Below are 22,141 nucleotides of genomic sequence, written 5' to 3'. Positions count from 1 at the left end.
GGGCCTCCGATATGATTGTGAAGATAAAACATGGAGGGAAATGATATAAACTTCCTTGACCTCCTTGGGGGAAGAGAGGAATAAAAACGTAACAGACTTCATTTCCTCTGAGCAGAATTCTGATGGATCACATTGAGGCATCTGATTTTCTTGAAAGGGCGGCACACACATATATAATCAGCACTCAGTAGCGGATGGGCCTTCAGACTGACAGAACTGTGTAATACTGTGGCAAAACTGCCCTGCACACATAGGGCATCATACTTCATTCCTTCGCATGGTCTTTCATAGCCCAAATGGCCCATTTTCAAAGGCTGCTAACATTCTCCTTTTCACATGCCCTGCCACAAGCCTTTAGACACTGAGATTTGACAGCTGGTCGATTGCTCAGGAATACTGATCAGCTAACCAACTCAGAAGAAGATTTCACAGGTACTTGGATGGAAACTCTTTAGGTGGGAATGTCTATGTATGGTCCTTAATACAGCGTTGTATGCTCATTCCCTGCCCCACCTGACTTTATAATTTTTTTTATTCTCCTATTTTTTTTTGTACAAGATTATATCATGGCAATCTTTTCTATCCTCTGTTTCTGTTGCACTGTTGTAAGAAAGAAGCTAATCCCTCACTTTATCACTGGGAGCTACCGTACCCCTGTCTAGATACCCCTGCCCTTGGTTACCGTTTCTAAGCACTGAAGGCTGCCACCCAGAACCCCTAGCAGTCATCTGGAGGGTTGAGGCAATCTAGTTTGTTTGAGACTTCCCAGTCTCTGAGTTTTTTCTGGGAGAACTTGCACACAAGTTCTCCCAGTTTGGTGTAGAGCCAGTTTGGTGTAGTTGTTAAGGGCGTGAGACTCTAATCTGGAGAAGACTGGCTTGATTCTCCACTCCTCCACTTGAAGCCAGCTGGGTGACCTTGGGTCAGTCACAGCTCCTAGGAGTTCTCTCAGCCCCACCCACCTCACAGGTTGTTTGTTGTTGTGGGTTACATACAAATTTACATACTTTGTAAACCGCTCTGAGTGGGTGTTAAGTCATCCTGAAGGGTGGTATATAAATCAAATGTTGTTGTTGTTGTTGTTGTTAAGTGGTCAGAAACTCCAGACAACAAATATAAGTTTTGTTTATTAGTTTATTAGTTATTGTTCTCAGTATAGATCTTTGAACTGTACCCATTTTTATTCCCTTCATTGTTTGGAAATGGGGTTTATGCATAAGGGGCTGTGTTACAAATTGTAACTGAGTGGATCCCACATCTATCCTACCATCCCATTGAGCAAAGTTTGCATGCTTACTTGTTTGTTTATACCCTGCCTTTTCTCCATTACATTGTGTGCATGCACCACTAGCAAACATGCCAACCACCATGCTAGACATCACCTGGGAAGAAGACTTCTTGGAAGATGAGGAACTCCTCACTATGCCTGAGCTTCTTGCACTCCAGAAGCTCCAAGGTTAGACCAGCTTCCTCCTCTCCAACAGCAGACTCCGGTTCAAGCTTCCTTGGAACCATCAGACCAGGAACATGGAAGTAGTAGGGACCAAGCCCTGGCTACAGTAAAGGGTGGGACTCTCTGTTATAGGCCACAAGTTGAGTCCCAGTCATTGTTCATTCAACCTCCACATTAAACCAGTTCATGTTTAGTCTGGATCAGGGGTTCCCAACATGGTACCTGTGGGCACAATGGTGCCTGTTGACCCCTTTCCTGGTGCCCACAAGTGTTTTTTTTTTAGAAAGTAGGAAGGGCCGAGTGGCACTTTTGCCCAGCAAGACTTCGGATTGGCCACTGGAGATGGGATTGGCTATGAAGATTCTTAAAATGTTGCTACAGCAGCCAACATGATCTTCACTGTGACTGAAGGTAAGCTGTGACATCCACTGAATGTCAGGCTCCGCTTCCAGTGGTAGCCATTTTGTGGCTGTGCCCACTATGCTGTCTCAGAATTCCAAAAGTGCCTGCAGAATCAAAAAGGTGGGGGACTCCTGGTCTGGACAGTGACTTATTCCCAGCAAGCTCCAGCTTTCCAGGCCTTGCCAGCCTCTTGTGGAGATTCCACTGGATCCCCCTTTGTTATTTGTCATCTGTCTGTCTGACGGCCAGTTTTCATGAAAGCCTTGAGGTGCACTGTCCAGGTTCATGGTCACAACTAGAGATGGGCACAAACAGCAATACGAACAAAAAAAGGCCATGAACAGCCCAATCTGCTGTTTGAGAACAAGTTGTTTGTGAGGCCCCATTCTAAATGAACAGGTGGTCATTGCAAGCCTCATTCATTGCTGTTCGTCTTGCTGTTCATCAGGCCAGACAGTCTGGCACCTGCAATCAATTTCCTTGGCAACTTAGGCAGGGATTGTTTGAACTCTGTCTGAACTCCTGCTGTTGCCCTGGAAACCCCAATCTAAGCCCAATTTAGCTTGATAGGCAGATCTTCCTTTCAAGTGTGGCACTCCAAATTTGTTACAAGGGAGCAAAGACCAGGGGGGAGGGAGGCTCCCAGCTCAGGCTTAGTTTGCAGACTGTGGAGAGGGAGAGAGACAGCTGCTGTTGGCATTTTGATAGAGAGAGTGCATTGGAGCTTGAATTTTCTTTGTGTGTGGTGGGATAGGGATCTACCCCTTAAGGTTCCAGGGCTGCTGCCAGGCTCTGAGCCAAGCTATTATTTATTATTGGTACCTTTACTGCTGCCTACTCAGGTAAGGTTTCTGGGAATGGTGCAGTAGGGATCTACCCCTTCAAGTTCCAGGGCTGCTGCCAGGCTCTGAGGCCAAGCTATTATTTATTATTGGTACCTTTCCTGGCGCCTGCTCAGGTCAGATTTCTGGGAGTGGTGTAGTAGGGATCTTGACCAAACTTGGATGGTGGTTGAAGGAGAGGCCCCCACGACCATCCAACCATGAACATGTTTGTGAATAGGTCATGCTCGTGTTCGTGGATGACAATGAACAACGAACATCATGTTCGGTTCTGTTCATGCCCATCTCTAGTCACAACATGAAAATCCTAACTAAAGTTATCCCATACAAGAGGAGACCATGATGGCAATTCCCAGTGGTTTCTTTCTTGGCAGGGCCCTTGTTTACCTGATTTTTTAAAGAAAAATACAAGCTCTGTTATTCTTGTCAAAAACATACAAATGTTTGACTTTGCCATAACTACTATTTTTGGCACCAAATCCAATAGAACAATAACATGCAGCAAGAGCATTATCCCATTACATGTTCATAATTTGAAAGAACTATGGGAAAAGACAACTAGCAAAAAATATTGGCAATGTGAGTTAATGAAAAGCTCACATTTTCTAACTACTGTTTAACTAATTAAAATTGAATTAAAGGAATATAGCATTAACTATGTCAACTGTTTTGCATTAAAAAGTTGTTAAATATATCATGCTGTTTGTAGGCAGATTCTTGCAACAGCTAATTGTGAGGAATAGTCATGTACTATCTAATTGCATAACTGGGTAGCGTATAAAATTCACAATTAGGTGAATTATATTTAGTAAAATATGTTCAAATACATTGTTTTTTAGATTGTGGGGTTTTATGGAAGCATAATGGAATTGAGGCACATTTTTAATTACCTAATTATTGCCATTTTCCAAGTCCACTTACACCATAATTGGTCTTATTTTCCTAGTCCAGGCTTCAAAAAAGAAACTCGGTTGAATTATGTAGAATTTTTTTTCACCTGTATAAATGAATCCTCTTTCTTTATATCTAAATATTACTTGATAAACAAAATTCAGACACTCCAGTCTTTCACTTACTGGGCATAACTGGATATGTTAATATATGTTTAAGAGATTAAACATTTTATTGACACTCGATCATAAGCCCTCAAATTCTGACTGGTGTTCATACCCTGAATAGTTAAAGCCATGTCAATTTCATGCCAGTTTCATTCCCAGAGTCTAGATTTTTCCTTAATGGAACTGACTCCTGTATTGAAAGTTGCATTGAAAAGTTCTCAATAGACACTTCGTGCATTGCTTTTTCATACATGTCCATGTTTATGTAGGAGGTTGTTTGTATCGTGTAATGTGGAAGTTGCTGTGTGTTAGGGACAAATGAATAGTCCCTGTTGTGTTTCTTTTGACATCCTTTGATGTCAGCAATTTTGGTTCTCTACTAGAGGCAGGCATGAATCAAAATATGAACCAAAATTCGTCACAAACCGGGCCGGTTTGTGGTTCATGAACCAGTGGTTTGACAGAGCCCATTTCTAATTAAGCGCCATGAACTTTAGGCCAGTTTGTTTGGTTCATTTTTTGGTTTGTCACTGCTGACAGCCTGGTGCTGATCAGTCAGTGGTTTGTGAACCTGTGGTTCAGCAGAGCCTGTTTCTGATGAACCACCATGAACTTTAGGCTAGTTTTTTTGGTTCATTTTTTGGTTCATCACTGCAGACAGCCTGGCGCCAATCAATCCGTTTCCTAGGCACTCGGGTAGATGGGCTTTTTGCAGCCCTGAAAGTGACATTCTGCTGCCCCAGAAGTGATGTTTTCATGAACCAAACAAACTGGTTCGCGAACCGGGACAAGTTCGTGGTTTGTGAAACGTGATGAACCATGAACCGCACAGTTCGATATTTTCCCGGTTCATGTCCACCTCTATCCTCTACTTTTTTGTATTGATTTTATAGATCTGTTTGTATTGTGTATATATGCTGTATATTTTAATACATAATTTATGTGGTCTTTATGTTTGTCTAACCCTTGTAGTCTCAGTTAAGAGGTTAGGGATTATACTAGATCCAGTGCTACTTCTAGAAAAGCAAGTTAAAGCAGCTGCAAAAAATTATTTCCACAAACTCAGTCTAGCCTGGAAGATGGTCCCCTACCTTGGATTTTGTCAGTGGAAGGAAGGGGAGGGGCAGGACCATTCCCTGGGCTGTTTTGGCCTTTGAGTGAGGACTCATTGGAGCCAGACCCATAAGCAACCCCCAGTCAATTTGCTACCCCATGACTTACATCACTCATCCAGGCCAGCTGCTTGCTACTGTCCAACAGCAACCACCCCACAAAAGCCAGTGTAATGTAGTGATTGGAGTTGCAGATTAGGAAGTGGGAAACCCAGCTTCACACCCTTACTCTGCCATGACTTAGGGCCAGTCACTTACTCAACTGCCAATAGCCTCTGGTTTTTCCTGTTTAAACTGCAGGTTGGCCTAAAAGTGGGTAGAAATACTGAATTTTCAATGCAAAGGGTTTTAACCCTTTCATACTTTATACTAAGAAGTTCGAAATGTAAGCTTCTGTGACGCAAAACTGCCTGAAGTAGAATGGAATACATAGAGGGAGACAGAAAAAAAGTGTGTCATATATCGCAGGAGACAGCTGGAAATTAAGATTGGTTCTACGTATCTAGAGAATGTAAGTTCTAGAGCAAATAGGTTGAATCTGATAGTTCAATTCTGCTAAGTGGTATTCCTTTAGTGAAGAGGGCTTCTTCCAATGGAAGATTCCTCAATTGTGGAAGGAAAACACCAGCTACTACCCAATGAAACTATGAAGGTCCAACTATTGCATCTTCTGCACCACTGAGCATTTAATTCATACAGAAACACCAAATTAACGTTGTTGTTTAGTTCATCAAAAGCAATTTTTAAAAATAAACCTAGCTGTCAGTGCCAGATTTTTATTTGGCCCGAATGATCTTAATAATGAAAACTCAGCCCCTTCAAAAATCTCTCCATACCGTTAAAACTAATTGAAAATGTGTGCACGGGAGACATCTGAAGAAATAATGTTGCAATTATATGGATTATTAATAGCTACTCCAGATAATGATTATGATTATAATACATGGGAGAAAGGGCCAGGATAACTCCTGAGGTCCTCTGGGACAATTGCAAAACCAGAGGAAAATCAACCTATCATCACGTTGCTTTAGTGCTACTAACATGGCTACTCGGTGGCTCATCTGTCGTTTGGCTCCAGTGCTGAAGAGTTCCTGTGTGGCATATTCGCCCTGCTGTACTGAGGGTTTTGATTTTCCCATCCTTGCCGTTTCAACCAACCCTCCCTTCCCAGTTTTGATTCTGCCTTGTACAAATTGAACCTCTTGATTGTTTATTTTTGTACTTTTTTATTGTACCCCCTTTTCCTGTAAATATATATATATTTTTCAATGTGTGTTCAGCATTACATGTATAAATTACTAGCATTGCATGCATAAATATCATGTCACCTGCATATGAAAATCATACAAAACGCGTACAGTTCAAATAGGTTTTTAAAGCTGACAATGAAAAGCAGAGAACCAAAACTATAGAAGAGAATGATATCCATGTTACATACAGTTTATAATTTTGATGCCATTGGAAAACAAGTACAATTTAAAGATTTCTTGTTTCAAGATCTGGATTTATTTTTACATATCTAAAGGATGGTCTACTACCATAAGTACAATAACAACATTCAATTTATACAACCCTTCAGGACAACTTAATGCTCACTCAGAGTGGTTTACAAAGTGTGTTATTATTATCCTCACACAACAATCACCCTGTGAGGTGGGTGGGGCTGAGAGAGCTCTGAGAAAGCTGCGACTGACTCCAATGGAGGAGTGGGGAATCAAACTTGGTTCTCCAGATTAGAGACCTGCTGCTCTTAACCACTACACCAAACTGGCTCTCAGACACAGACTCAGTTAGACACAGTCATCTGTGGAGGCCCTGCCTCAGGTGTCCTTGCCATCTGAGGCTAGAGAGAGAGCAACCCAAGGAAAGGCCAGCTTGATCATGGCCCCACAACTACGGAATTCCTTCCCCAGGGAGATTTGTCTGTCCCATTAATAACACGTGATTTATATACCACCCTTCAGGATGACTTCAGAGTGGTTTACAAAGTATGTCATTATTATCCCCACAACAAAACATCCTGTGAGGTGGGTGGGGCTGAGAGAGCTCTGAGAGAGCTGTGACTGATCCAAGGTCACCCAGCTGGCTTCAAGTGGAGGAGTGGGGAATCAAACCTGGCTCTCCAGATTGGAGTCCTGCTGCTTTTAACCACTACACCAAACTGGCTCTCTTACACCAGGCTGGCTCTCTATCACTATCTTCTGCAAGTGGATTTCTGTTTTCGTGGCTTCCCCTCACTGACTCTCACTGCCCCTCCTTTCCATTCATGTTTCTGTGTGTTTTATTTTAATTGTGTTTAACTGCTTTCTGTATTCCTATATGCATTTTTAAATAGCCTTTGACAATATATCATTTTTAAATTGTTTGCCCCCTTGGACACCCCAAGTTGACTGGAAAGACAACTTAAAACATAATAAAATAAATAAAATAATAATAAATAAAATCAGTAGTAAAATAAATAAAACAAATGGAATCAAGTCATGGAGCTGTTTCTAAAGCAAAGGTAACCATGTTCAAAGAACATAGCATGCCTGTTGTTGTGCGCATTGTTGTTGTGCTCGTTGTTGTGCTCTCAAACTGAAAGCCAGTTTGGTGTAGTGGTTAAGAGCGTGGGACTCTAAACTGGAGAACCGGGTTTGATTCCTCACTCTTCCACTTGAAGCCAGCTGGGTGAGAGTCACAGCTCTCTCAGAGCTCTCTCAGCCCCACCCACCTCACAGGGTGTTTTGTTGTGGGGATAAAAATAACACACTTTGTAAACTGCTCCGAGTGGGCATTAAGTTGTCCTGAAGGGTGGTATGTAAATCAAATGTTGTCGCTGTTGCTGTTGGCATTTTGGGAAGGTCATCCCATTCACCTGGCTTGACTATAGAGCTGCCCTACTTCTTTGTGGCAAATAACAGACTTTGAAAAATGCACCAACAACTTACAGAGCAGCTGTGCTCTCCTTCCTTCTGTGTGCTTTCGCTCTTTCCAACAGTATTAGTGCAAGTTTGGAAAAGAACCACACCTCAAAGTCACTGCAAACTTCAGGCCTAAATTGTCCCTATCTGTGAGCAATATAACTTTATCCAATTTTTTCCTTTCTTTTTAACTTGGTAGTGAGTGAATAAACTTTATTATTCTTGTTCGTGTCAAAACACTCAGGGCTCTGCAAAAGAACAGCTTCTTGCAACAGATGCATTGCAGGCAGCTGCTAGTGGAGGGCACAATCTGACGTTATGCATATGCTTAACTCTCTCCATTCTAAAATTGTCGGCGTGGGACTTTTGTGAGAGGAAGTCCTCCAGCAGGTCCTCTTCTCAGCTCCATTCCTCAGTGAGTTTTAGAAGCGGTTATGAATGGGGTATGCTTAATTTGGAATTGGGCTCCGCAAATGGAGCCAGCCACCCCTCCCCAAAGGAAATACCACTTTACACAAAGGATGAATAAAATGTGGAATTTGCTGCCAGAGCATGAAGCATAGACAGCTTTAAAAGGAGATCAGAGAGATTAAAAGAGGATAGTTATATCAGTGGCAACTATCCATGGAGGCTAAAGACAAGCGCCATATTCAGAGGCAACATGGGAGGGAAGGTAGCATGGTATAGCCTGATCTTGTTAGATTGCAGAAGCTAAGCAGGGTCGGTACTTGGATGGGAGACCACCAAGGAAGACTGCAGAGGAAGGCAATGGCAATCCTCCTTCATTTCTTGCTTGCCTTGAAAGCCACGTACTGGGGTCACCATAAGTCAGTTGCATCTTGATGGCACATACATACATACATACATAAATTTCTAGATACTAAGTCCAAGAGGCAACTTCAGGGGAAGGGCCTTGGCCTTCATGCTGTGTTCTTGGCCCTCCAGAGCAGGGCTTTTTTTCTGGGAAAAGGGGTGGTGGAACTTAGTGGGTTGCCCTCTGAGAAAATGGTCACATGGCTTGGGGCCCCGCCCCCTGATCTCCAGACAGAGGGGAGTTTAGGTTGCCCTCCATGCCACTCCAATGGCGCAGAAGGCAATCTAAACTCCCCTCTGTCTGGAGATCAGGGGGCGGGGCCACCAGCCATGTGACTATTTTTGAAAGGTTCCGGAACTCCGTTCCCCCATGTTCCCCCTGAAAAAAAGCCCTGCTCCAGAGTAACTGATTGGCTGCTGTGCGAAACAGGACGCTGTGTCAGATGGAACACTGGTCTGATCTGGCAGAGCTGTTCTTATGTTCAGTGGGAAAACAACACATACGGCCCAACCCCAAACCTAGGCCGATTCCACACGGCTTACCTGAAGCCAGAATGTTGTGGAACATGCTGGAAAAAATACGGAAGATCGCGTTTTCTCGTGCGAGTTTTGCGCGGCATCTGGAATGAGTTCTGCGCAAGTTCTGAAATTTGGAGCCCAATTGAATTTTTGGTCATAACGTTGAGGGTCCCTTGTGGCCCAAATGCTTTTCTCACACATACTTTGGGGTCCTCTTCCCTTCATATTTTACCTTTTCTGTCCTGGTGATAGTGGCAGTAGCTGGAAGATCTCATAGGACTGTATGCCATTAAAGGTATTTGAATTGAATTGAATTGAACCTCATAGGACATTTCTTCAAGAGATCTCCATTCTTTTTTCTTCTGGAGTGTTGTCATTTCACCATCCTTGATGCAAGAGAGGCAAGAGGTAAGATGAACTGAACTAGACTTCGAGGAAGGGGGATTTCAATTGATCTGGAATAATGTCATAACATTCGATTTATATACCACCCTTCCAGACAACTTAATGCCCATTCAGAGCAGTTTACAAAGTATGTTATTATTATAATCTCCACAACAATCACCTTGTGAGGTGGGAGGGGCTGAGAGAGTTCCAAGAAGCTGTGACTGACCAAAGGGCACCTAGATGGCGTCAAGTGGAAGAATGGGGAATCAAACTGAGTTCTTCAGGTTAGAGTCCTGCCACTCTTAACCACTACACCAAACTGGCTCTATAAATTGTAAGCTGGAGAGAATCATATTACAAACCAAAGACTGGGTGAATTTTGGAGTTGTCTGTGGTTGTAACCTGAAGCATGTTTGTTATTCCTGCACTGAACCTCTATTTTGTCAACACTGTGAACAACAATGCCATGCATTGAGTTGGAGAAATCTTCACTATCGACCACACTCCAAGTCCTAAACTTGCGCCTATTGTATCTCAGTCTTAGTTGAGCTGCTTAAGATAAGCTCAGCATTGCCTCCAGTTCACAGAATTTCTTATATATATATATATATATATATATATATATATATATATATATATATATTCCATCTCACATTATGTATGCTGACTCTCATGTAAAAGATTTGTGGCAATTGAATGATGTATGAGGTGCCATTGGTAAAATATTATTTAGTGTAAAACAAGATCTCCCCCCACCCTGTTGATTTACAAGTTGGATTTATAAATCTGCACTTCTCAGAAGGTTGAGTTATAGATCTTGCCTCTGATTTATAAAACTTGCCTGTAAATCTTCAGCCAAAAGTTTTGATTCAGAAATCATTATTTTAAACATTAGATTTAGCTAAAACATTCAGCTGATTTATAAGCCGTGAAATGGTTTTACATACCCCAATCTGGATTTACAAATTCTACAACAGATTTACAAATCATGCCAAGATATTCCTGAATAAAAAAAAAATGTTGTGATTTACTAATCTTCACTTTGCAATTTTAGGGTACAACTGACTGATTTATAAGCCTGAGGTTATATAATAATGATCTTAGTTTATAAAATCCTTCTTTTGCTTTAAGTCAAACTTCTGATTTATAAATGATGATTAGGTTTACTGCTAGGTAGGCTACAAAAAATTGCTTGGCATGTTGCTGCAAGGAGGCAACACACACACACACAGAAATGAGGCAAGGTAAGCAGAAGATGAAAAAAGCAAAAAACTTTACTGATCAAACTCAGGGAGTGCTAGAAAAGGATGTTGCTATTTCACAGGGCGGAAAACATTGCCTTTATTAGCCTATAAAATATAGGGGTAGAAAAAAGGAAGAGTTCAGTAGCACCTATAAGACTAACAAAATTTGTGGTAGGGTATGAGCCATTGCTCACTTCTGCAGATACAGCCAGAATGTGAGTCCATCTGTCATATCTTGGAGCGTGGAGTGATTTCAGATGCCGAATGACAATAGCAGGTGTGATTGGATAGGGCAGGGTATGCAGAGAGATGGTAGCTGTAGAGGAAGCCTAGGTCTCGATTCAATCCAGGTGGATGCATTGTCTTGAGCTTCATTATCAGTTGCAATTCAGCGGTCTCACTTTCTAATCGCCCTTTGAAATTCCTCTGCAGTTATTAACTCTGGACAGTTATAAGGACAGAAGGGCTCACCTTCTAGCTGTATCTGAAGAAGTGAGCTGCAGCTCACTGGACACTTGCTCTTTTCTACAGACAGACTAACACGGCCGCCCATCTTGATATATAAAATATATGTGTCAAAAAATGCTGTACTTCCTCTCCACCCCATTGGTTTTTAAAGAAGCATTAGTACAACTAAGAACTGGTAATAATTTGGGGAGCTTATGCCAGGAGGTCACCTAGTTAACAATGAAATCCTTTATAGCATTCTCAATGAACTCTTCTAAACTGCAGCAGAAGGGACAGAAGGGTCTTTATCAGGGTAAATATCCCATAGAATACCCAAGTAATTACATTCTCTTCTAGTACAACTGACTGAGCCCTTTTTTGGAAGAGGTTTACCTCAGATGTTCAGGGATACATGCTCAATGGCTTATACTTATTTGAGTCTTCTGTGCAAGACATTTTGAAAACATAGATGAGAAAGCCCAAAGCTTCTTAAACACCCCCACTTTTTGTGCCTATGGCATCACAGGATGCCTGATCTTCTCAGAAGTTAAGCAAGATAGGTACTTGGAAGAGGGACCAGGGAGGAAGAGTAGGGTTGCTTTGCAGAGGGAGGCAATGGCAAACCACTTCTGCTCCTCACTTGATGGCACACATATACATATATAGGGGAAGCTTAATTTGCAGCATGGGCTTCTAACTTAATTCATTGTATTTATCTATTCATTTCATTTATACCCTGCCTTTCTCTCCAATGGGGATCCCCAAAGTGGCTTACATTCCTCTCCTCTCCTCCACAATCCTGGGAGGTGGTTACGCTGGGAGTACCTGACCGGCCTACGATCCCAGTGGGGATTCAAACCTGGGTCTCCCAGATCCTAGCCTGACACTCTTAACCTCTAAACAGCACTGGCACATGGTCACTGGGTCCGGGGATGCTGTTGTCCCTAACCCCTTTGAGAATTCAAATAAGATACAGGATGACCTGATTGGCAAGATAATAAATTGCCCAACCAATAGAAGGCTGTGAGGGAGCCATAGAAGTGGCTACCTGTCATTCTCACAGACATTTGCTACGTGTCGTGACTTGTTTATCCTCCCAAAGGGCAATATGGGACTAGATGGCTGCTTTGGAACAGAGCAGCAAGTTTGGGGTCTCCTATGATTTGCAAGTTAAGGTCTTCCTTCCTTCCTTCCTTCCTTCCTTCCTTCCTTCCTTCCTTCCTTCCTTCCTTCCTTCCTTCCTTCCCCTGCTTCACATTGTCTCAGGAGGAATGTAGATAAAAGTCCTGGTCCTTGGACCAGTTAGGCCATAACTAGAGATTGCAGGGATAGAGTGGGTTGCTTGTCTTAGGTAGGGTGAATTGGTGAGCATCCTGAATTGTAATGCAGTAAAAGACCATTTCTGAAACAGCCCATCGTTTGTCCTACAGCAGGTTGGGTTTGGAGGGAATGCCCTTGATGTCGAGCAACATCAAGCAGTTCTTTAGTTGCATGTATGAGGAGGAGGAGGAGGGGGATGAGATTTGGTAGTGCTTGGCACAGGTCATGTGCAAGTGAGAAGAAATAAAACCACCATTAATTGATGGTTGTTGTGGGTTTTCCAGGCTGTATTGCCATGGTCTTGGCATTGTAGTTCCTGACGTTTCGCCAGCAGCTGTGGCTGGCATCTTCAGAGGTGTAGCACCAAAAGACAGAGATCTCTCAGTGTCACAGTGAGAGATCTCTCAGTGACACTGAGAGATCTCTGTCTTTTGGTGCTACACCTCTGAAGATGCCAGCCACAGCTGCTGGAGAAACGTCAGGAACTACAATGCCAAGACCACGGCAATACAGCCCGGAAAACCCACAACAACCATCGTTCTCCAGCCGTGAAAGCCTTCGACAATACATCCACCATTAATTGCTGGCCAAATTTGGATCCAGGGTGGTGTTGCCCAAATGTGGGAGTTGTGGGTTGCCTTGCAAATCCCACCATTAAATGTGCTTATGATGTGGACGAGCCCTTTGGACCAACTAGTTAAATCTAAATATGGTTGTCCTGTGACTTCATTTGGGAGTGGTGCTGGAATAAACATTGCATGTTGCTCCCATATAAAGTTGTTGAGGTTGCTGTTACATTCCATCTACACAAGTACTGGAGCACAATCTTGGGTTATGAAATAAGGGAGATTACACACTACTATTGCGGGATGCTCAGAGAATTCATTAAGGAAGAGGCCTACTCTTTATACAGGCTTGAATCCAGAAAAACCACACAATGCAGGCCAAATCAAGAGGTGTTCAAGCAGACCTAAGGAGACCTTATGGGATGCAAGGTCTAGGGATTGAGTGTTTTTCTATGACTTGCAGTATATTTGATCACAGAATCCTGGTTATTCCCAAAGGGGTAGCCATACTGGTCTGCTCCACTGGGCCAGATCTAGGGTTGCCAGTGCCCGGTGCAACCCTTGTCTGGCCCTGTCCTGGCACTGCGTGATGATGTCACTTCCATGACATCATCACGCAGGGGCTGGAGGCATGCCACCCATGCAGCAAGCTGGCCACCCCAGTGCCCGGTGCGCCGCGGAGCTGGCAGCAGTGGTGCGGACGTGCACTGGGACGGCTGGCTTGCTGCGCGGGCAGCTGAGTGCTGGGCTAGGAGGCCCTTGGCCTGCTTCACCTGCCCCATGCCTCCCGTGCGGCAAGGTGGCTGCCGCAGCACCTGGTGCAACATGGAGCTGGTGGCAGCAGCACGGGCATGCGCTGGGGCAGCTAGCTTGCCATGTGGGTGGCTAAGCACAGGGCTGGGAGGTCCTGTGCTCACAGCAAGCCAGCTGCCCCATTGGCGGGGCAGGCGAGGGCTTCCCAACCCTGTGCTCAGCCTCCTGTGCAGCAAGCCATGGCATGCTCCCAGTGGCTGGCAGCCACGCCTGGCACCCCCTTTTTGGTGGTGCCAGGGGCAGGCTACCCCCTGCCCCCCTCGATCCGGCCCTGCTACTTCAGCAAAACTAATCAGAAATCTAGTGGCACCATAGAGACTAATAAAAGTTTATTCCAGGATAAACATTTGTGGCCCAGGGTCCATTCTTTCATATGCAATGAATGCAATCCTTAGGTTGTTGGGGGTTTTCCGGGCTGTATTGCCATGGTCTTGGCATTGTAGTTCCTGACGTTTTGCCAGCAGCTGTGGCTGGCATCTTCAGAGGTGTAGCACCAAAAGACAGAGATCAGGGCCCACTCAGCCCAGTTATAGCAAACTTCTACATGGAACATTTTGAAAAAACAGCTCTAGAATCAGCACCCCACAAACCCAGTGTATGGTTCCGGTTTGTGGATGATACATTCATCATTTGGAGCCATGGGGAGGAAGAATTGAGGGAGTTTTTGAATCATCTCAACAACATCCACCTGAACATACAATTCACAATGGAGAAAGAAAGTGAGGGAAAACTCTCATTCCTGGATACCTGGGTCATCCGCAAAGCAAACTTTCAGTTAGGTCACAAGGTCTACAGGAAACCAACTCACACTGATCGGTACTTACACAAAAACTCCAATCACCACCCCCGACAGAAAAGAGGCATAATGAAAACATTAGTGGATCGTGCAAGACGGATATGTGAGCCGCGCTTTCTCAATGAGGAAATTAATCATCTAAACCACGCACTTCAGGCAAATGGCTACTCCAGAAATGAAATCCGAAGAGCAATCAAACCCAGGATGAATCAAACAACCAAGAAAAACAGTCACCTACAGGAAAAGTGTTTTTGCCATATATCAAAGGAATTACTGATCAGATGGGAAAGCTTATGGAAAAGCATAACCTTCAAGCAGTATTCAGACCCACCCGAAAAATACAACAGATGCTACGATCAGCAAAAGACAGCAGAGACCCCCTCACCTCTGCAGGAGTATACCGTATACCCTGCAGCTGTGGACAAGTTTACAACGGGACCACAAAGCGTAGCATCCAGACAAGAATAAAAGAACATGAAAGACACTGCAGACTTGGACAGCCTGAAAAATCAGCAGTGGCTGAACATAGCCTAACTCAAACAGGGCACAGTATCTTATTCCAGGACACCAAAATACTGGACAACACTTCCAACTACTTTGTCAGACTGCACAGGGAAGCCATTGAAATTCACAAGCATAAGCAAAACTTCAACAGGAAAGAAGAAACCTTAAGAATGAACAGAGCATGGGCTCCAGTTCTGAAAAACACCAGGCCAACAAAACACTCCACACCCGACAATAGCCCTGCAGAGAAGATTAGCACATCAAGCACCAATCCATATGCAAAAGAACCTCCTCAGGATACAGTGAAGCCTCCCGCCATTAGCATTCCACACCCTGGGAAACTCTTACAGAATGACTCAGCTCAACCCCACCCCTCCTGAGTAGATACAAATGACCTACATCTTTTCCACACTGTGACACTGAGAGATCTCTGTCTTTTGGTGCTACACCTCTGAAGATGCCAGCCACAGCTGCTGGCGAAATGTCAGGAACTACAATGCCAAGACCACGGATTGCCCGGAAAACCCCCAACAACCATCGTTCTCCGGCCGTGAAAGCCTTCGACAATACATCAATGCAATCCTTACTTTGAGCTTATTTTATGAGGACTAACAAATGGCAGGGTCAAGGGGCCATGAAATGTAGGAAGTACGGGATAGAAAGTAATTACATAAACATCAAATCTAGTCAAGTAAAGTATAGAGACCATTCAGTGATAATGCTAAATCCTAAGTATTGGTCAAGTCAAAGTGGGAGAAGATGGTGTGAAATCTCTTGTGGTGGAGAGTGCCCTCACGTCATAGCTGACTTATGGCAACCCCTGGCGGGGTTTTCATGGCAAGAAACTATCAGTTTGCCATTGGCTGCCTTTTTGACCCTAGTCTTTGTTGGAGGTCTCCCATCCAATTACTAACCAAGGCCAACCCTGCTTAGCTTCTGAAATCTGACAAGATCAGGCTCACCTGGGCTTTTCCAGGTCAGCGTATGAAATCTCTTATTGAATCCTTTTTTGCTAACTCGTTTCCACAATATGGCAGATTTTCGGAATCTTTCAGATTGAAGACTCACACTACATATTTGCCACTGTTCCTCTTATGTTCCAAGATTCGCCATCCCACACAAACATCCTAGATTATCATTTGTTTATCCTAAGTACTGTCCAGGGCCCCCCTTTTCCTCTTTTTCACCAGCATTATTTCTCTGACCTCAAAAGCAGGCGTAATGTCTCCCAATGTGGGTTTTTATTAACAAGCTGTTTACTCACTCCTCCAGATCGTTAACAAAGATGTTAAAAAAGAATGTTACCTGTAACTGCTTAACCTCCTCCACTACCTTTTATTGTTACTGCCTCAAATACACTGTTTCAGCCCACAGTTCAGTTCACATGGCACTCCGGGCAGCTGAAATCCACTTTGAATTAATTTCTCAGGTGTGAGTTGTTGGCGAGAGTTACCTCCCTGTTTCCTTCAGATCCAAAACACATCCTGTTTCGTATCACTGTTCCTTAGCTTATTTTGCAATTCTGTTGTGAAATAAGCAATCAAGATTTTCGGGTAAGATAACTCATCGTAACTCTAATGATTTATGATCACAGGAGAGTAAAAGCAAAGATGCTGTTGCTCAAAGCCCCTCCCCACACACACACACCAGTACATGCATGCATGAAAAAATACACACAATTTTTGCTAGTTTGTTAATATGTGGCAAACAGCTTCCTTTGCATTTGCACCAAAGAGATTCTCTTTAAAAGATAGTTTGCAACAGATAGGGTAACTAAGATTTTCCTACACAGCAATCAAGAGTAATGGCACAGGTGCACATAGATCAGATAAATGGGTGAAGCTCGCTGATTGTCAGAGAAGCAATGACAGTCCTGGATCCATAGCATAATTGTTTAGAGAGAGTTAATCAGCTGATTATTTACATCTTAAAGAGCATCAAAGGGGGAAATGGAAAGAGAGCTGGGATGTGAAAAGAACGCTGGGAAAACCAAATATAGGAAGATATTTTCCGGTGGGTAGCCATGTCGGTCTGCAGTAGACGAGCAAGATTAGAGTCCAGTTGCACTTGAAAGACCAACAAGATTTCCAGAATATAGACTTTCGAGACTATACCTGATGCCTGATGAAGAGAGCTTTGACTCCTGAAAGCTTAAACGCTGGAAATCTTGTTGATCTTTTAATATACGACTGGACTTGAATCTTGCTCAAATACAGGAAGAAACTGAGGTGGAAGGAATTCACACAAGGATCAAAGAGCTTTTACACTTTGCGTAGGACAAGTCTGAGATACTCTGACTTCTTAAGGAAATCCCACTGGAACTATCAGTTCAGAAGATGGATGTGAGGGCAATCTGGAAACTGCCAGGTCTGTCTATTACCCTTTTACTCTGGTTTTCCTCCAAAGAGGTCAGAGTGATAGACACAGACCTCCCTTCCCTACTTTATCTTCACAACAACCCTGTAAATTTGGTTGAGTTAGAATGTGGGAGAGACTGACTAGCCCAAGGTTGCCCATCAAGTTTCACGTCACAGTGGGGATTTGAATTTGGATCTATGACAATCAGATAAGGCTAAAACACACTGGCCCTATCATCTGTACACACAAGATGGGTGTTCTTTTTAAGTAAGACAAATATTGCATTTACTTTAGGGTTGCCAGCTCTGTATTGGGAAATCCCTGAAGATTTGGGGGGTGGAGCCTGGAGAGGGGAATTTGGGAAGGGTCCTCAGCAGGTCATAATGCCGGAGTCCACCCTTCAACGCAGCCTTTTTCTTCAGAGGAACTGATCTCTGGAGATCACTTGTAATTCCAGATCTCCGGCCACCACCTGGAGCCTGACTACCCATTTATCATGCTCTTATTCTGTACACCTTCTAGGGATCTCAGAGCAGTATACATATTCCCCTCCTTTTATCCTTACACTAATCGGTGCCTTTTACGAGAATGCAATTTTCGCACTTTCCTGAGTCCCCGAAAAGGCAACGAAAAAATGGAAGCCAAACAGCCTGCTACCGCTTTGAAATCAGAAACATGTGAAGTGAAGGAGAAAAGCCACCAGTGTTCGGTGAGTGGGCCGTCCCTTTAAGAACATGTGGAAACAGCTGCTGTTTGGCATACTTCATTTTTTAAAAACAACAATATTGTATTAAGATGGAATGTCAAAGAAAGCACAAAACAGTCCCTTATAATATATTCGAGTGAGTCATGTAACATTCCATAAACAAAACAACAGCTAGTGTCACTAGTCCATCAGAACAAGTTCAGAAATGTATTATAAAGACCAAGGCAAGTGTGAGATCCGTGTCCTCGCCTGCTACCAAAAAGCATCTATCAACCAAAAGAGGTGAAGTGACATCCAGGCACACCAACTCTCCATCATCCAATGATCTTTTATGCAGACCCATTCCTTCCTTCCCCACCTCCAGCTTTAATCTTTCTGCAATTTCCAAGGCACTCTCCTGAGGTCTGCAAAAATTCTGGAGTATTTATAAAAGAATGAAAATAGCAATGATCTCTGCATGTAGTTTCGTTTGCTGACTGTCTAGCCTGATGGAGTTAACACTTGGGGAAGGGGGGAAGGATCAGCAAGATGAAATTTCAGTGGCGTGTAAAGAGTTGGGTGACAAGGAAGGTGGGGTTTTGAGGCCTACAGAAAAAATATTGTACAATCATTCCCAGGTCTTTGTTTTTTAATCCAGTGGGAAATGTGCAATTTCACAGTCCTAGATCAAAATTTGGCCTTCACCTCTGGCATTTGGATTTTCCTTCACACAATCTATAATCCAAAAGTGTGCTTATGACTATTGACTTCCTTGATTGTTTTCCATAGGCAAAAACACAAGTTACTCTGTGTTCAGTTTTGGACAGGTTTGGTTTACAAAGTGTAACTGCTGGATGGAATTTTTGTTAGTCCCCAAATATATTTCCGAGGTGATGATTTGCAAATCCTTTTTTTCTGATGCAACAAGGCTTTGACTGATTTTATGCATTACATTGCTGAAATCCTGGTGTATGTTTCTTTAGTTAGTTATTTACTTCATTATACTCAAAGCTGCTTACAATATTCTACACTCCTCCATTTTTGTTCTACAACAACCTTGTGAGGTAGGATAGGCTGAAAGGGTGTGATTGGCTCAGGCAAAATAATAGATATTAATGGCATCTCTAGTAATATCAAACGCTAGTGGTACCTACATAATGCAAGACAATATTATGTTATAAAGACAGATACATATACTTGTGTGGGTACCTTACCACTACTTGTGTGCCCTTATTTATCTGTAAACAGAAATTTCCTCAAAATTTGGTTTGGTTCTCTCTCATACCCAGTCCTTGTACCCAAAACTTTATTGCTTGAGAAAAGCATCAAGCTGTTTGACATTTGTTTGTCAACGGGCTAACCAAGCTTAACTTTGTTCTTGCATCTTACCCCTGGGTTCTTTGTTCCTATTTAATACTAAACCCCCTAATCAAATTGCAGTGCATAGTGATGTGTATAGGATAGGGCTGATCTAAAATTTCAGTAAATTAAATTTCACTAAAGGTTGGGGGGGGGCGGTCTTAAGATGTTATAAGCAATTTTTATGCCATTAATATGCAACTGATACAAAAATGCACCAATTTTAAAGGCGGTATTTCAAACAAATACCATTAATCAGGAAAAGGGGGAGCTGCTATTTTGTCTTCATCATAGAGAGACCATAAAAGAACATTGAACTTTCAAAATGAACCTGAGTTGCCACAAAATCAAGGTTATGAGGTGTGAGTCCAAGTTTGTGAGCTCACTTAGTTCTTGGAATTGTTGAGAGACTGAAATGGCACTCTGAGCTCATGGGGAAAGGTGACATACAAATAAAGAAGGAAAGATTATTTATATAAATACGTCATCCATATTACATAAATCTAATTAATTCTAATTGTATTTTTAAAAGCACATCACTATGCCTTGTAGCAAAGAGATAGCCCTTGGGGATAGTGAAATCTGCACAGACCTACATGAAATCATCATTCAGGGCTGGAGATGGGCACGAACCTAATTACGACCCAAAAAAACCCACAAAACAGGCTGGTTCGTGATTTGCGAACCAGGGTTCATGGAAGCTCTTTCCACGGAACTTCCACAAACTTTATACTGGTTTGTTGGGTCGTATTACAGGGGCACTTTAAATGGCCAGATGGACATTTAAACTGCCCCTTTAAGGGACTTGCAAGGGCAGGTCCCTTTAAACTATCAGCTGGCAGGTGGCAGGGGGAACCCTGCTAGGCTCATGCTGGAGAGGAGGAGGCTGAAAATGACCTCCTCCATCCCACTGTAGGCCCGCAGAGGGAAGGAGGAGGCTGAGAACAGCCTTGCCATTTTTAGCCTCCTCCGTCCCTGCACGGGCCTGCAGAGAGACAGAGGAGGCAGAGAACGGCCTTGCCGCCCCTCAAATGGCCGCACTGCGGCCATTTGAGGGGCAGCAAGGCCATTCTCAGCCTCCTCCTTCCCTCTGCGGGCCCGCAGTGGGATGGAGGAGGTCATCTTCAGCCTCCAGCGCCCCTGCATGAGCCTGCAGAGGGGCAGACGAGGCTGAAAATGGCCTTGCAGCCCCTCAAATGGCTGTGGCGCGCCGTGGCCATTTGAGGGGCAGCAAGGCCATTCTCAGCCTCATCTGTCCCTCTGTGGGTTTGCACAGGGGTGGAAGAGGCCAAAAACGGCCTTGTCGCCCCTCACAGGAGGAGGAGGAGGAGGACACCGCAGGCTTCTTTAAGGTAAGTGTGGTGTTGGGGCAGGGGGGTGGGGGGTTGTGCTGGGGTTGTGGGGGCTGGGGTTTGGGCAGTTTAAAGGGCCTTGCCACTGACAGTTCCCTTTAAACTATCAGCTGGAAGTGGGGGGGGAATCCCCCCCATGCTGCCTGCCAGCTGATAGTTTAAAAGGACCTGCTGCTTGCCAAACAGGAAAGGGCCCTTTAAACTGTTAAAGGCCCCTTTCCCTGCCACTGGTAAGTGACCAGAAAGGGGTATTTAAACACCACAAACTGGGTCGTAACTGGCCCCAGTTCCGTGCCCATTCGTGGTTTTCAGTTTGTTAAAATCCACGAACCACGAATCTCATGGTTCAGGGTTTTTTTGGTTCGTGCCCATCTCTATTCAGGGCTCTACAAACCTAGGAGAATTGCCTGGATTTGCAAGGGAAATCCAACTTGCTTTTCAAAAATAAATAAAGATAAAACTCCCGAAAGCTTACCAAGTAATGTCTGTACACATGACCGTAAGCAAAGTAAGAAGAGCTAAGGGCAGGGGAAAGTGAACTTTTCTATTGGAATGAGCTTGCCTTTTGAAATTTGGGTTATCAACGCTAAGCAACAAAATGACAAACTTGGTAACCTTCTGAAGATACTTATCGATTCTTTAAAAAAAAATCTACATACCTAGATCCATTTCCAGAGGAAATGGCACAATCTTTCTGCCTCTCCTTCCCCCTCCTCTCTCTTAACCTGAATACTTTGCAAGAACTGTCATATGATCAAAACCTCCATGCATTTACTAGCTCTTTCAATCACCACTTTCTCGCCACCTGTTACTGCAGCTGTTATATTTCTTGTTGTGTGCTACTGAACAGTTGTAGGACACATATTCATTATGGATTGATGGTATATCTATGGCATGCTAGACCACTGGATAGCTAATTGGCTGTTACAGCCGTAGTTGACAATAAGATATTTTTTACTTTCCATGGCAGTTCTTTTCAGAAGAACATCCCCAGGGCTGGGAAAACAGTAAAATGTATTGGTTTCCATACTTGCTGCCAAGGGATTGCTAATAGAAAGTTATTCCCCCCCCCCGCCCCCGACATTGTATATAAGCTCAAGCAGGCACTTCAGATGAGAATTTTGTCGCACCATCCAATTTAATTAGAATTGAGGACTCAGATATAAACAGTAAGTTTTTAAGTTCCATGGCCCTTTTGCATGGCTTTT

Source organism: Eublepharis macularius, chromosome 16, assembly GCF_028583425.1.
Source record: "Eublepharis macularius isolate TG4126 chromosome 16, MPM_Emac_v1.0, whole genome shotgun sequence".
Taxonomy (NCBI): domain Eukaryota; kingdom Metazoa; phylum Chordata; class Lepidosauria; order Squamata; family Eublepharidae; genus Eublepharis; species Eublepharis macularius.
The sequence above is the reverse complement of the archived record's forward strand: the minus strand, read 5'-3'. Positions refer to the sequence as shown.